The following is a 16,411-nucleotide window of genomic DNA, read 5'->3' as shown; positions in this document are numbered from 1 at the left end:
ACAGATCCTGGCCATTTTGCTTTCACATTTGTGATATGGAAGATTTTAGTCAAATGCCTTTTTTTATTTGATATAATCTGGAATATTAAGAATCACAATAGTAACTGGGCTGCACATTTACATTGTGAACCCCCTTTCTGTTCACATAATCCCCTTCATTGAGGCCTTGATGGCAGCCTATAGTCTTGGTACCAATCACGTTAAAGGGATACTCCACTTTAAAATGAAAATTCTGTCATCATATACTCACCCTCATGTTGTTTCAAACCTGTATGAATTTCTTTCTTCTGATGAACAGAAAGGAAGATATTTAGAAGAATATCAGTAACCAGACAGTTTCTGGTCTCATTGACTTCCATAGTATAATTTTTTCCTACTATGGAAGTCAATGAGACCAGAAACTGTCTGGTTACTGATATTCTTCTAAATATCTTCCTTTCTGTTCAGCAGAAGAAAGAAATTCATACCGGTTTGAAACAACATGAGGGTGAGTATATGATGACAAAATTTTCATTTTAAAATGGAGTATCCCTTTAAGCCTGAGTGACATATGGGCTACTGTAATCGGCATGGTCACGATTGCATGATCCTCATAAAAATTATGATAGCCTAAAAAAAAAACCTGCTTTAAAAAAACTGTTTTACAACATTGGGTCTAAACTGGCTTGGAAATGCCCCCCAAAAAAACAAAAAAAAACAAAAAACTGTTTTTTAAACCTAAAAGCGCCAGGTAAACTCCGAATGACACGACAGACAGCACTTTAATCAAGTTCTCCGCATCTCCAGTAGTGTAAAGGAAAGAGCCACTCGCAAATAATCTTAGGGCAATGCAAACAGTTTGTGCTGTAGTTAAAGCCCGACTCCGACAAGTCGAAAATAAATGTGCGTTTCCAACAAATTAATAATGTAAACGACAATCTCACGAGTCACGAGAAAAAATCTCAGAAAGTGCACTATCGCGCTGCGCTGGACTTCCCGTATCAGCTCCGCTTATGAGCCGCGCGCAGTCTAATCCTGTTAACATGAAATAAGCCTGCTCCCGAGCAGGTTTAAGATTGCGCACCTGTTGCTATGACAGCAAGTCCTGGATGAGCGTCGAAGAACCAAACAATCCAAGATCATGCCAAATCGCCAACAATCAAATCCAGCTAACTGAGTTAGCGACGTACGAAGAACGGGCCCCAGGCCAGTTCTGGCAATTAGGCTGGTCAGATCAAATAAAAATAAAAATTATGATTTCTTCATAACAATGTGAAAATAAACTTTAGCCTTGGACAGTAGTTTTGCATCTTGCAACTTGATCAATTATATTTATATTAGAAGACTTTACATAACCATTGTTAAATGATATTTAGGCAACAGCAGTTTTAAATTAAATTATATTTTGCATAAGAAGAAATGCAGCTGAATGAAACAGTGCAGCAAGACCTCAAGTTCAACTATTTCATTTCTTTAAATCAAAAGCAGTATTTGATGTCATTGAGTCATTGAGTCATGAATGATCACCTCAAAGTGATAGAAGAATGAAATTCTCTTCTACAATGTAATAAAAGACACACTTTCAACGAGCTGGGTATCAATAAGGAGATTGCACAGCAGATTTCCTTCCTCAGAGTGCACAGACTCGGACCTGCGAGATCTAAGAAAAGTTCATACTCGAATGCTGTGGTGGAGGAGCAGGCCAAACCAAGAGCCATCATCGCCTGCTTCGAGCATTACAGGTACAGAGAAATCGTCTTTGGGTTGGGTCCAAAGCTCAAGGGTAAAAGCTATGGCATTAACCAGCAGTACCCTGTGGAGATTGTGGACAGACGAAAAGCACTGCTTCCCATATTTAAAGAAGTAAAAAAGAACAAAAAAGAAAAGGGAAGGGTAAGACTTGTTGCTGATAAACTTTATATTGATGGCGAAATGTACAAAGATATAACAATTACATCATGGCTATTTTTACTGGAGCCGAGTGATGATGATAGCTTAAATGAATGTGAACCAGAATGAACTTAAAATTGATCTCCCTGAAATATGTATTTTGGTTGTTGCTACTGACATAGCCTACTTTGTGGTCTTTTAATATGCCAAACTTAAGGTATGTTTCTTTTAATTTTCCGTTGTTTTGTTTATTGTTTATTGTTTTGTTTATTTTTTTGTTTGTCTGTGCATACATAATATTTTGTCTTCAGAATAAGGCCACTACGATTAATAATAAAACTCTAATGGCAAGAAATCATTTTTTTAAAGTATTATGAATCTTGCATCCCTATGTATTGCCAGTTATAACTGTAATGGCCTGGCTAATGATACAAAAAGAATTGAAATATTTACCTGGTTAGCTGGAAAAAAGGAATTGGATATAATTTGTTTACAAGAATGTCATTCTACTCAGGATGTTGAAGAGAAATGGAGGCGAGAATGGAAGGGGTTTATTTACTTTAATCATGGTACAAGAAACCAAAAAGGAGTTATAATATTGTTTAGAGAGCATCTTGAAATTTGTGTGCATAAAATAGAACGAGACATGGATGGTCGTATAATTATTTTAGATGTTGAAATTAAAAGTAGACGTTTTTGTTTGGTTAATGTTTATGCTCCAAATAATAATGAGCCAACTTTTTTTGATACTGTTTATAATATGATTCGAAATTATGATATTCCTATAATTCAAGCTGGAGACTATAATATTGCCCTTCAGCCTTCTAAAGACAGAGCCGGAGAGAGCAGGGACTGTCATGAGCAAAAAAGACATGCACTTACATCTATGATGTCTGCAATGGATCTTTTTGATGTTTGGAGATTAAAAAATCCAGACTTGATTAGATATACTTGGCGGCGGAATGCTTCTGCAAGCAGAATAGATTTTTTCCTGATTTCTTTCTCTCTTATAGCAAAAGCTACTCAAGTAACAATTGCTGAAAGATTTAGATCTGATCATCATCTTATTATATTAAGATTAAATTTTGTTGACACTGATAGGGGTAAAGGCTATTGGAAATTCAATCAATCATTGTTAGAAGATGGTAATTTCATTATTAAAACAAAACAATTCATTTTAGATTTTTTTCTTTTTAACACTGATTCAGCAAATCCACACATTGTTTGGGATGCATTTAAATGTGCTTTTCGAGGCCATGCTATAAAATTCTCTTCATGGAAATATAAACAAACTTGTAACAGAGAAAGAATTTTATTAAATGAGGTGCACAACATTAAAAATCGCTTGGATACAAATAGATCTGATTGCATTGAGCAAGATTTACAAAAATTAGATGACAAAGAAAAAGAATTAGAGAGATTCTATCAGAATAAAATCAAAGGAATTATATATAGAACTAAAGCCAATTGGATGGAACAAGGTGAAAAATGTAATAAATATTTTTTGCAACTCCAAAATAGAAATTATCCCAGAAAGAATATATCAAAAATTTTAGAAGATGACGGAACAAATGTTATCTCAACAAATGGCATTCTGGAAACACTGATGGAGTATTATAATGGGATATTTAATGATGAGGCACCTCATTTATCTCATCCTTCATTGTTTGAGTATATGGAAAGGTATCCCCACCCAGAACTTACTAATGTTCAGCAAAAATTATGTGAAGGTCTTGTTTCTAAGAAAGAGTTATATGATGCAATTTGTTCCTTTCAAAATGGAAAAACACCAGGTTTAGATGGAATACCAGTGGAGGTATACAAAACATTTTTCACAGAGATTAAGGATTCTTTATTGGCATGCTACAATTATTCTTTTGAGATTGGTTGTCAATCAAATTCTCAGAAAGAAGGTTTAACCCTTTAGGCGCCAGAGGTTTTTTCCTAAAACGTTCGATTTTGACATCTTAATTTCAAAAGGCTATATATTAAAAGTGATAAAAGATAGAGACTTTCTGTAAATTAGAGAAATATTAAGGATGACCCAAAGTTTATGTAGGAATTACATTTTCCCATCTAATTTGCATATCATGACGTCATATAGTGGCGGCCATCTTGGATTATAGAATTTTCATGAAAAGACACATGTTTAAAAGATAAAATGCAGCACTTCTTTCCCCCAAAAATGTCCCTCACCTTCTGTATGCTATATTGCACAATACTGAATGCTCAGGTAAATAGTAAGTAGTGAACAAACTGTGTAAATCATTACTAATAATAGAAACAAACTGAAGGCGATTGGCCTTTTGCTGTAGAGATTTTCCATTTACTACATACAGTAGGCACTCTGATTCCATGTATGGTGCACATATTATTCATATGACACACAAACACAAGTAGACAAGACCTGTTTAGTTCAAAAGCTCACTCGCCATGGCATGCCACAGATCATGAGTGAGATGACGAGACAAGACGAGAGACAATGTTAGTTTTTTTTTTGTGTGTGTGTTTTTTTTTTTTTGGTTGTTTTTTTTTTTAGCTGACATAGACGCACACATCATAAGGACATGAACACACAAAAAAGAACACATATTGTACACTAAAATGGTCAGGGAAATAGATAGTAAATCAACAGTGTAAATCATTACTAATAAATGGCAGACAAAAAAAAAAGAAGAATTTATGTTGCAGAGCTTTTGCTGTAGAGATAATGACTCCCTATCCATCCAGGTGACATTTCTTGTAGTGTTCCATGGTGTGGTCTTGCGATAGACTAATAGCCCCTCTGCTCCGTGTCACACCGCCTCTGCTCCTGCTACGAGCAGCGCGGGCGCGGCCAGATCTGTCTCGCGCGCGCGCCGAGTGTGCACAGCTCGGACTACTGTCTTTGTCATTGCGACTCCCCACCCTGCCTTCACGTTGCCCCCTAACTGTCCTATGAATACTTCGACCTCGTCTAACATACCCAGTGGCATTAGACAAAGCCTCCACCACAATACTGTCGCCGCGATTGCGGAGAGGCACGCGGTCACCATGGCGAGCGCGGTAAACATCTCCCGCCTCGTTCCCCACAACACTAACACGCCTGCTAACTTCGCAATGAACACTCCGACCCCGGGAAACATTGTTCCCACCACTGACATTGGGCAAAGGACCATATATATTGGGCAAAGGATTCACCGTTTGTGCTTGGTGTAGGGCTATACTTTCACTTTCAGAATCACCGTCATTTTCTGAAGGCAGATAACGTTATTCCCCTTCAGAATCAGGGTCCGCGAATAGAACACCCAACACTTCATTGCGGGTAAGCTTTATTGATGCCATTAGATGATAATAATAATAATAATAATCTAATGCAAATACTCGCTGACGTTGACAATATTGATCTAATAAAATGGCTCACTCGCATCACTAGCTCCGCTTTTGTTCGCACTGATTCAACGCGCTCTAGCTCGAAGATTTTGTATAGAAACATGACATTTTTTGAGTCGGGGATGAAGTATGACATGTATGCTAACTAGTGGAGGGGAGGTCGAACGAAATTTGACACCCTGTTTGACAAAATCGGCCGTTTTATTCAGTGCCGCATCTTGTCGAGTAAACTCGACTGTGGCGGCATTACTTTTGAAACATGATGTGGAGGGTCAAGACAAAGACCCTGTGAAACTAAAAAATTGGAGACCCCTTACACTTTTATGTTGTGATACACGTATTTTGGCCAAATGCTTAGCATTGAGATTAAAAAAAGTTATTCAGGACTTAATACACCCTGATCAAACAGGTTTTTTAAAAGGACGCTTTATAGGTGATAACATTAGACGCCTGCTTGAAATAATGGATTATTATGATAAAGAAAATTTGCCTGGATTGATATTTATAGCTGATTTTGAAAAGGCTTTTGATACGATAAATTGGAATTTTATATATCAATGTCTAAACATTTACAAATTTGGTGAGAGTTTTATTAAATGGATTCATGTACTATATCAAAACCCTTGCAGTAAAATAATTAACAATGGGCATATTTCTAATAAAATTGCTCTATCTAAAGGAGTGAGGCAAGGCTGCCCCCTTTCAGCTTATTTATTTATTCTTTCAATTGAAATGTTGGCCATTAGAATAAGGAATAATGCAAATATTAAGGGATTGGAAGTGAATGGGTTAGAATCAAAGTCTTCCTTTTATGCAGATGATGCCTCATTTTACATAAAACCGGATGGTGTGTCGTTAGACTCACTTATTACAGAATTGGATTCCTTTGCTTTACTTTCGGGTTTAAAGCCAAATTACGATAAATGCTCTATTCTTAGAATTGGATCTTTAAAAAGATCAAATCAATTTTCCTCTATTGTGCCTATTCAATGCTCAGAAGGCCCTGTTAATCTTCTAGGTATACATATACCAGTAGATAAAGAATTCCTTGTAAAGATTAATTTTGAGAAAAAACTCCAAAAAATGAATAAAATTCTTCAGGCTTGGAGAGGCAAATATCTTTCTATATTTGGAAAAGTAACTGTATAATTAACTCATTGATACTTTCACAATTTACATACTTACTGCAAGCCTTGCCTTCACCTGATACATTGTTTATGAAAACATATGAAAAGGTTATTTTTAATTTTATTTGGAATGGTAAAATTGACAAAATAAAACGTCTCGGGTTATGACTATAACCCTTGTTCCCTGAGAAGGGAACGAGACACTGCGTCGTGAAACGACTCTTTGGGGACGCTCCCTTAGCGTGCGCCTCTGAAGTATGAATGAAACTAATCCAATCCTGATTGGTGTTGCGTCATGACGTAACATGTGACGGCATAACCGGATGCATAAAAGTGACGCTGACACACACACACATATCAGCCTCGCTCTTCAGCAAGCGCTCTCAGGCATTGAGGGGCGTGGCAGGACGACGCAGTGTCTCGTTCCCTTCTCAGGGAACAAGGGTTATAGTCATAACCCGAGACGTTCCCTTTCGAGGGAACTCGCACTGCGTCGTGAAACGACTCTTTGGGGAACGAATGCCCACTAGGCCACGCACCGATAAATGCCTGTCCTGGAGTGAAACTGAACTCAGGCACCCAACTAGGACGAGAGCACACGTGCACCCGGCGTACTAGGGAGGTGCAGACTATAAAATCTGATAAAGGTGTGTGGGGTAGCCCAACCGGCTGCCTCACAGATCTCCTGGAGGGGCACTCCCGAGAGAAGGGCCCTAGAAGACGCCATGCTTCTAGTAGAATGGGCCCTTATGGCCAAAGGTGAGGGCAAATTGCGCACCTTGTAGGCCGAGGCAATAGCCTGAACAATCCAATTACTAATAGTTTGTTTGGATGCCGGGAGCCCCTTATTAGGTGACCCAAAACACACTAACAGTTGGTCCGACCTCCTCCAAGAAGAGGACCTCTCGAGGTAAATGCTCAGAGCTCTGACAGGGCAGAGCAGATAGAGCCTCTCTTCTTCCGCCGACACATGAGGTGGAGGATAAAATGCCTGCAGGACCGTAGACCGTGCCATGATAGAAGGCACCTTAGGCACATAGCCAGGCCTAGGGTGCAAAATGGCCTTAACTCCCCCAGGAGCAAACTCCAAGCAAGCTGGCGTTACTGCCAGGGCTTGAAGATCTCCCACCCTCTTTAGAGAGGTAATAGCTAAGAGAAAAGCCATCTTGAACGTCAAGTCCTTGGGCGAAGCCGACTGAAGGGGTTCGAAGGGGGCCAGGGATAGCCCTTCAAGAACCACCGCCAGGTCCCAGGCAGGAACCCTGGTCCTGGCTGTCGGTCTCATCCTCCACGCACCACGGAGAAAACGAATGACCAGCTGGTGCCTCCCCAGAGGTCCATCACTCAATGGTGCATGGAATGCCGCAATGGCAGCCACGTACACCTTAAGTGTGGAAGGGGAGAGACCTGCAGAGAAACGATCTTGAAGAAATTCCAGAACTGAAGCCACCGGGCAGTTAACTGGATCTAACTCATGTTCTCTACACCAAATGGAAAAAACATTCCACTTGAGGCCATATAATCTCCTAGTAGATGGAGCCCTAGAGCTAAGTATGGTTTCAACCACCCCAGCTGATAGACCAGCATCTAGGTACTGAACCCCCTCAGGGGCCAGACCCACAGTTTCCACAGCTCTGGACGAGGGTGGAATATTGTGCCCTCCGCCTGAGACAACAGATCCCTCCTCAGAGGAATCTGCCACGGCGGAGCTATCAGGAGTGAAATTATGTCTGAAAACCATACTCGGGCCGGCCACAACGGAGCTACCAGAAGAAGACTGATGCCCTCCTGACGGACCCTTTCCAGGACTCCTGGGAGCAGAGCGATCGGGGGAAAGGCATACAGGCGTAGCCTCGGCCAGGCCTGTACCATAGCATCCAACCCCAGTGGGGCTGGATGCGTGAGGGAAAACCAAAGTGGACAGTGAGACGTCTCTCGAGACGCAAACAGATCCACTTCCATAGGTCCAAACCTCTCCCATATCAACTTCACCACATCCGGGTGAAGTCTCCATTCCCCGGGCCTCAACCCCTGCCTCGACAGGATGTCTGCTCCCTGATTCTGAACCCCCGGAACGTACATTGCCCTGATAGACAAAAGTTTCCCTTGGGACCAAAGGATGATCTGATGCGCCAGTCTGGATAGAGGGCGCGACCTGAGTCCCCCTTGTCGGTTCAGATAAGCTACCACTGATGTATTGTCCGATCGTATCAGGACATGGTAACCCTTGATGTCTGGGAGGAAGCTCCTCAGAGCTCTGAACACAGCCAACATCTCCAGGCAATTTATATGCCAAGAAAGATGATGGTCCTGCCACAGACCCCTGGCAAAGCGGCCGTACATGACCGCGCCCCAGCCAGTGAGGGAGGCATCTGTCGAAACGGACTTCCGGCGACATGATGCTCCTAGCACTGGCTCCTGGGACAAGAACCAAAGCTTCTTCCAAATTACCAGAGAACGAAGGCATCTGCGCGTTACTCTGATCATACGGAACGGATTCCCCTTGGGGGAAAAACCCTTGGCTCTCAGCCACCACTGAAGGGGCCTCATGTGTAGAAGGCCCAAAGGAATAATGTTGGATGCTGCTGCCATGAGGCCCAGCAGTCTTTGAAATTGCTTTACAGTGATGGCCTGGCCTAGCTTTATCCTGGACACCATCGCCAGAATGGACTCGACACGTGCAGGAGACATTTGTGCCCGCATCGTAACCGAATTCCACACCACACCCAGAAACGTTGTGCTCTGGGATGGTTCCAACACGCTTTTCTTCGTGTTGAGCCTCAACCCCAAGCTCTGAATATGGCAAAGGACGACATCTCGATGCCGAACCGCCATTTCTCGAGACTGGGCCAAAATGAGCCAGTCGTCGATATAATTGAGTATGCGGATGCCCTGAAGTCTCAATGGAGCTAGTGCTGCATCCATGCATTTGGTGAACGTGCGGGGAGAGAGTGCTAGGCCGAACGGAAGAACCCGATATTGGTAAGCTTCGCCCCCGAAAGCGAACCTCAGGAACCTTCTGTGACATGGAAGGATGGAGACATGAAAATAAGCGTCTTTTAGATCTATCGTGACAAACCAGTCCTCGGATCTGATTTGATTCACGATGACAGGGATAGTGAGCATTTTGAACCTGAACCTCCTCAGAGAACGGTTCAACCGCCTCAGATCTAAAATTGGCCTCAGTCCTCCATCCTTTTTTGGAACTATAAAGTACCGGCTGTAAAACCCGGACTCCCTGTCTGAAGGAGGAACACGTTCTATGGCCTCCTTCAACAGCAGAGATTGCACTTCTTGTTCCATCACCTGAGCCTGCTCCGGGACCACTGTAGTCTGCAACACCCCCGCGAATTTGGGAGGAGGGTGCCCGAACTGCAGTCTGTACCCTAATTTTATTATATGCAGGACCCATGCAGATATGTTGGGAAGATGACACCATGCCTCTACAAAATCTACTAAGGGAACCAGCCTCTCGAGGCTGGCCTCGGGTGTTATCTGAGCACCGTTCTCGACCTCCTGAAGCGAAGTATCGGCAAGATTTAGTCGATACGGTTTTTGTAACCTCAACTGATGCTCGTTTTTTATTTTTTGACACGAATGACACGGTGTGCGTTCGCTGGAAATTGATGCGGCCCGAAGCGTCAGAGACGGCGGGAAACTCACACCGATTTCCCGAGGGCTCCGCTGCGAGAACAACCTCGGTTGCTCTGAAGCGGGGGGGGGTAGCCCTCAGAGGTCCTGCTATCCCAGCTAGGATCTCTTTCCCGAAGCCCTCCTAGCCTGAAGGACGTCTCTCAAATCGCCCTTCTGGCCGGAGGACTTCTGCTGAGAACGCTTCCTCTGTTGCCAAGCTCCCGAAGGAGGGGCTCTAGAGGCAACGCTCTCTTTTTGTTCCTGGCGGTATGAGGAGCTGGATGACGGCTGGGGCTGATCTCTTTGCCCCACCCTACTCGATTTGGGTTTGGATCGACGGGGGAGGAACTGCTGAAACGCCGCAGATTGCTTCTTTGCCTCCTGAAACCGGTCAACGACAGCCGCAACTGCGTTACCAAACAGGTCAGACGACGAAAGCGGCGCATCAAGGAGAAACGATTTATCCTTCTCCTTGATACCTGATAAATTCAGCCACAGATGTCTCTCCGTAGCTACCATAGCTGCCATAGAGCGGCCGATAGCGCGGGCCGTCTCTTTAGTAGCACGGAGAGACAAATCTGTGGCTTTACGCAGTTCAGCAATGTCTTCGGGTGTCGGTCCCTCCCCCTCATCCAAATCTTTCAGGAGGTCAGCCTGGTATGCCTGCAAAATAGCCATCGAATGCAGGCATGAACCAGCGCGACCTGCCGCCATATAAGCCCTTCCAACCAATGCAGAAGTGTCTCTGCACGGTTTACTGGGCAGCGCCGGGGTTTTAAGGGAAGATGCAGCTTCAGGAGAGAGGTAACCCGCGAGTGCCTCCTCCACCTTAGGCATCTTCCCATAACCCAAATCTCTTGCCCCTAACACATTACTATAATCTACAGCTGCTGGATTATAGACACGGGACGAATGGGGTTTTTCCCACGATCTCGAAATTTCCTTATGGAGATTGGGAAAAAAAGGTAAACCCCGGCGCTGAGGTTGTGATCTGTGCTGCAGGAAACGCTCATCTAATTTACTCTTTATTTGCGTTCCCTGCTCATCTTGTGGCCAGCTAATATTGAGTCTGGCCACAGCACGCGTCACAACCTCTATCAGCTCCTCATACGCATGACCGTGAACCGGCGAGCTTAGTTCACGGTCATCCGCCTCGATGCTGAGCACATCCACTTCCTCGGAAGCAGAGAGCTCCAGCATCGGGCCCTGATCGCGGGCAGAAGAAGCCGCATCGCGGGCTTCTGCACCACCAACAGGGACCTCAGGATCCTCAGATGAAGAATGAGAAAGTGCCGCGGCAGTCTCATTCTCATCTGCAAGATCCTTTTGCGAACCCCACGAGCTCAATCGCCGCGCCGCCTCAACGGACGCGGGACCAGACCCGTGGGGAGCGCAAGCTTGATCATTTTCATCAAAACACTCAACACGGGAGCGCAGCACTCTTAATGATAGTGCTTCACAGTCGCCGCAAGCAGCCCCCTCGAGAGCTGCCCGGGCGTGCTGCGCTCCCAAACAGATCACACACAGCTGATGCGTGTCCCCACCCGTGATGTATCTTGGGCAGGGGTGCACACACCGCCTGAACTGTTCACTCGCCATGATATATTATATATATATATGCTTTCTCACAGACAAACAACACCAAATAGGATGTAACACAACAGAGAGCGCTTGCTGAAGAGCGAAAGCTGATATGTGTGTGTGTCAGCGTCACTTTTATGCATCCGGTTATGCCGTCACATGTTACGTCATGACGCAACACCAATCAGGATTGGATTAGTTTCATTCATACTTCAGAGGCGCACGCTAAGGGAGCGTCCCCAAAGAGTCGTTTCACGACACAGTGCGAGTTCCCTCGAAAGGGAACGTACATATGTGTATAATACACGTGAAAATGGAGGTTTAGGATTGAAGAGCCTTGCAATACTTGATATGGCCTTAAAAGGTGCTTGGATCCAACGATTATACAATAACCAACACTGGTTTTCATCTAAATTATTCATAGCTTAATGTGGTGCATCATCAATAGCCAAACTTTATCCTTTTTTTCAACTAGATCAAGAATCAAGAGTAACTTTGAATAATTTTTTCCCTGATCTCTCCCTTTTTTTCAGAAATTGTTTGTCTATGTGGTTTTGCTTTCAGTTTTCTACACCAGATAATATACTAGAGATTAAACAGCAGATATTGTGGCTAAACTCAAATATTTGCATAGATAAAAAACCTGTATACTGGCAATCATTTTTAGATAATAATGTACTTTTTGTAAATGACTTACTGAATGATAAAGGAGATTTCTTTAGCTATGAATCCTTTACTTCAATATATGGAGACTTTTGTTCAAAATTACGGTATCTGCAGTTGATATCAGCAATTCCTCCAGCTTGGAAAACAATATTAACTGACTCAAATACACACCTAGGCGTTTGCCGTCCAGCAATAAAAAACTATAAATGGTTGGGACATAGAAAAGTTAATTTTGATATGTACACTTTCTTTGTATCATTTAAAAATACAGCAATTTCTCCATATTATTTTCATGATTACTGGAAGAGTATGTTTGATACTCCGCTTCCTTGGTTAAATATTTTTAAGAATTTGTACAAATCATCTTGTTCAACATATTTATGGGCCTTTCAAGTTAAAATATTTTACAAGATTCTACCAACAAAGAAAATGTTAAAAATCTGGAGAATAAAGGAGGATAATAATTGCAGATATTGTGGAGAAGAAGAGGAAGACATTTTACATTTGTTCTGGTATTGTCCAGATGTAGCTCGTTTTTGGCACAAGGTGGCAGCTTGGTTATATGAGCAAGGACTTATCTTACTAATGTCACCAATATATATAATTTGGGGTGTGTATGAAGAAGAAAATATGTTGTTAAATACCATTGTGCTTCTTGGTAAATATTTTATTTTTAAAAGAGAGAAACATATTAAATTAGAATTATTTGTTATGTTCCTAAAGCATTATTATTTATTGACTAAGAATATGATAAAAGATAAAAGCAGGCCACAATCAGATAGTTGGCAAAAATTAGCATTTACAAAAAAATGGGATAAAGAACAATAAAGACTTCTTTTTTATGCCTTCGATCTTTTCTGTTTTTGGTTGTCATAGAGTTATGGCTGACATATGTATGTATCTTTTGTTTTTTTTTCATTGTATTGTTTACTTTATTACCTTTGTCGACTTGTCTTTTTTCTGTTGTATATTGTTTTTTTGTCTAATAAAAAAAATATATAAAATAAAATAAAAAAAAAGACACACTTTCCCCAGTTTGAGAATCATGTCTGCATGACTTCAGGTGTGTGTGTTAAATGTTTTGGCCAGACTGACTCAGATCACTTATTCTGTCCCTAAAGTATCATAAAGTATCATAAATTATCAAAGAGTATGATAAAATTCGCCACAGTGGTCGGACTCGTCACAAACAGATGAGTTGGCCTATAGAGAAGCAGTGGCAGTTTTATATTCACCCTCATGTCGTTGCAAATATGGCTTTCTTCCTTTGAACTTAAAAAAAAAAAATTGTGAGAAAGTTCTAGATTTTTTCCCCATCCATACAATTGAAGGAAATGGGCATCGAAACAGTTTGGTTACCAACATTCTTCAAAATATTTTCTCTTGTGCTCAACAGAAGAAAGAAACCCTGCAGTTTTGAGGGTGAACTAACACTTTAATCTATTATCAGGATTATTTTTACAGGGTCATGTATCTCTCTTAACAGCTTTCTGAAACCTAAGAAGTGAAGCCCATGAAATCTGATAAGAGACCAGTGATTTATTTATCTTCCAAGTCTGATCTACATTGTTGTCTAAAAAGACGAGTATGTTCATTTAGCCAAGGCTGAAGATTGCCTTACGACACTTAATCTTTTAAGGAGCAACAGAGTCCAAAACATCCGAGCAAACGGAGTTACGTCGTCATGTGGATCATATAGATCAAATACAGACCGGAGCAAGCGCGTTTCAAGTTTTTTATGGACATACCTGTACACTATATTGGCAAAGGTTTTGGGACATCTGCCTTTACATGCACATGAACTTTAATGACATCCCAGTCTTAATCCATAGGGTTTAATATGGAGTTGTCCCACCCTGCAGCTATAACAGCTTCAACTCTTCTGGGAAGGCTTTCCACAAGGTTTAGGAGTGTGTTAATGGGAATTTTTTACCATTCTTCTAGAAGCGCATTTGTGAGATCAGGCACTGATGTTGGACGAGAATGCCTGGCTCGCAGTCTCTGCTCTAATTCATCCCAAAGCTGTTCTATTGTGTTGAGGTCAGGACTCTGTGCAGGACAGTCAAGTTCCTCCACACCAAACTCGCTCATCCATGTCTTTATGGACCTTGCTTTGTGCACTAGTGCTCAGTTATGCTGGAACAGGAACATCCCCAAACTATTCCCACAAAGTTGGGAGCATGAAATTGTCCAAAATGTCTTGGTATGAAGCATTAAGAGTTCCTTTCACTGGAACTAAAAGCCCAACCCCTGAAAAACAACCCCACACCATAATCCCCCCTCCACCAAAATTTATACTTGGCACAATGTAGTCAGGCAAGTACCGTTCTCCTGGCAACCGCCAAACCCAGACTCGTCCATCGGATTGCCAGACAGAGAAGCGTGATTCGTCACTCCAGAGAACACGTCTCCACTGCATTTGACACTTTACACCACTGCATCTCATGCTTTACACCACTGTATCCCACACTTTACATCACTGCATCTGACACTTTACACCACTGCATCCCACGCTTTACACCACTGCATCTGACGCTTTACACCACTGCATCTGACGCTTTACACCACTGCATCCCTCGCTTTATACCACTGCATCCCACGCTTTACACCACTGCATCCCACGCTTTACACCACTGCATCCGACACTTTACACCACTGCATCTGACGCTTTACACCACTGCATCTGAAGCTTTATACCACTGCATCCAACACTTTACACCACTGCAGCTGACGCTTTACACCACTGCATCTGACGCTTTACACCACTGCATCCCACGCTTTACACCACTGCATCTGACGCTTTACACCACTGCATCCCACGCTTTACATCCCACGCTTTACACCACTGCATCTGACACTTTACACCACTGCATCTGACACTTTACACCACTGCATCTGACACTTTACACCACTGCATCTGACACTTTACACCACTGCATTCCACGCTTTACACCACTGCATTCCACGCTTTACACCACTGCATCCGACACTTTACACCACTGCAGCTGACGCTTTACACCACTGCATCTGACGCTTTACACCGCTGCATCCCACGCTTTACACCACTGCATCCGACACTTTACACCACTGCATCCGACACTTTACACCACTGCATCTGACACTTTACACCACTGCATTCCACGCTTTACACCACTGCATCCCACCCTTTATATCCCACGCTTTACACCACTGCATCTGACACTTTACACCACTGCATCCCACGCTTTACACCACTGCATCCCACGCTTTACACCACTGCATCCCACGCTTTACACCTCTTCCTCTTTCTTGCCCTCCTCCCCCTCTTCCTCTCCTCACCTCTTCCTCTTTCTTGCCCTCCTTCCCCTCCTCCTCCTCCTCCTCCACCACTTCCTCCCCCTCTTCCTTGCCCTCCTCCTCCTCCCCCTCTTCCACTTTCTTACCCTCCTCCTCCTCCTCCTCCTCCTCTTTCTGGCCCTCCTCCTCCTCCTCCTCCCCTCCCCCTCCCCCTCCTCCTCCTCCTCCTCCTCCTCCCCTCCCCCTCCCCCTCCTCCTCCCCTCCTCCTCCCCCCCCCTCCTCCTCCTCCTCCTCCTCCTCCTCTTCCTCCCCCTCTTCCTCTCCTCCCCCTCTTCCTCTTTCTTGCCCTCCTCCTCCTCCTCCTCTTCCTCCTCGTCGCCCACCTCGCATATGCACTCGTCCTCGTCCTCTCACATTGTTTCTTCTATCCATTCTCAGACTTTCTCCTTCCCACCTTCAACAACCTGTTTTCTCTCTGAACTGGCTTATATTGGTTGTGTCACATCATTTGAAACAGGTTAAATCAGTTTTGAGTGGTTGTGTGTATTTGTATTTGATTGTTGCCACTTGTGTTTACCACCAGTATGGATGACATGTGCATTAGAGTGCAGAATGTGTTTTGAGAATGAGAATGTGTTTAGAGTTTTGCTGAAAAGTGAAAAGTGAGATCTGCAAATTGTGTTTTACCATGTGAAATGGTTTAAGGTATTGACAACAGACTGCACAATTAGCTAAATGAGTTCAGGCAACTGAGAACTTTGTTCAGCCAGTGGGTTTTAGTGTTTTAGCAATTGAGAAAAACTGTAACAAAATTTCTTTAAAAAAAAGAAAAGAAACGACAACAAAAAAATATTTGGCAGCAAAATATTCAGGGGTGAGCTAATGC

This window comes from Rutilus rutilus (assembly GCF_951802725.1).
Source record: "Rutilus rutilus genome assembly, chromosome: 14".
In the NCBI taxonomy this organism is placed as follows: domain Eukaryota; kingdom Metazoa; phylum Chordata; class Actinopteri; order Cypriniformes; family Leuciscidae; genus Rutilus; species Rutilus rutilus.
Note: the sequence above shows the minus strand (reverse complement) of the source record.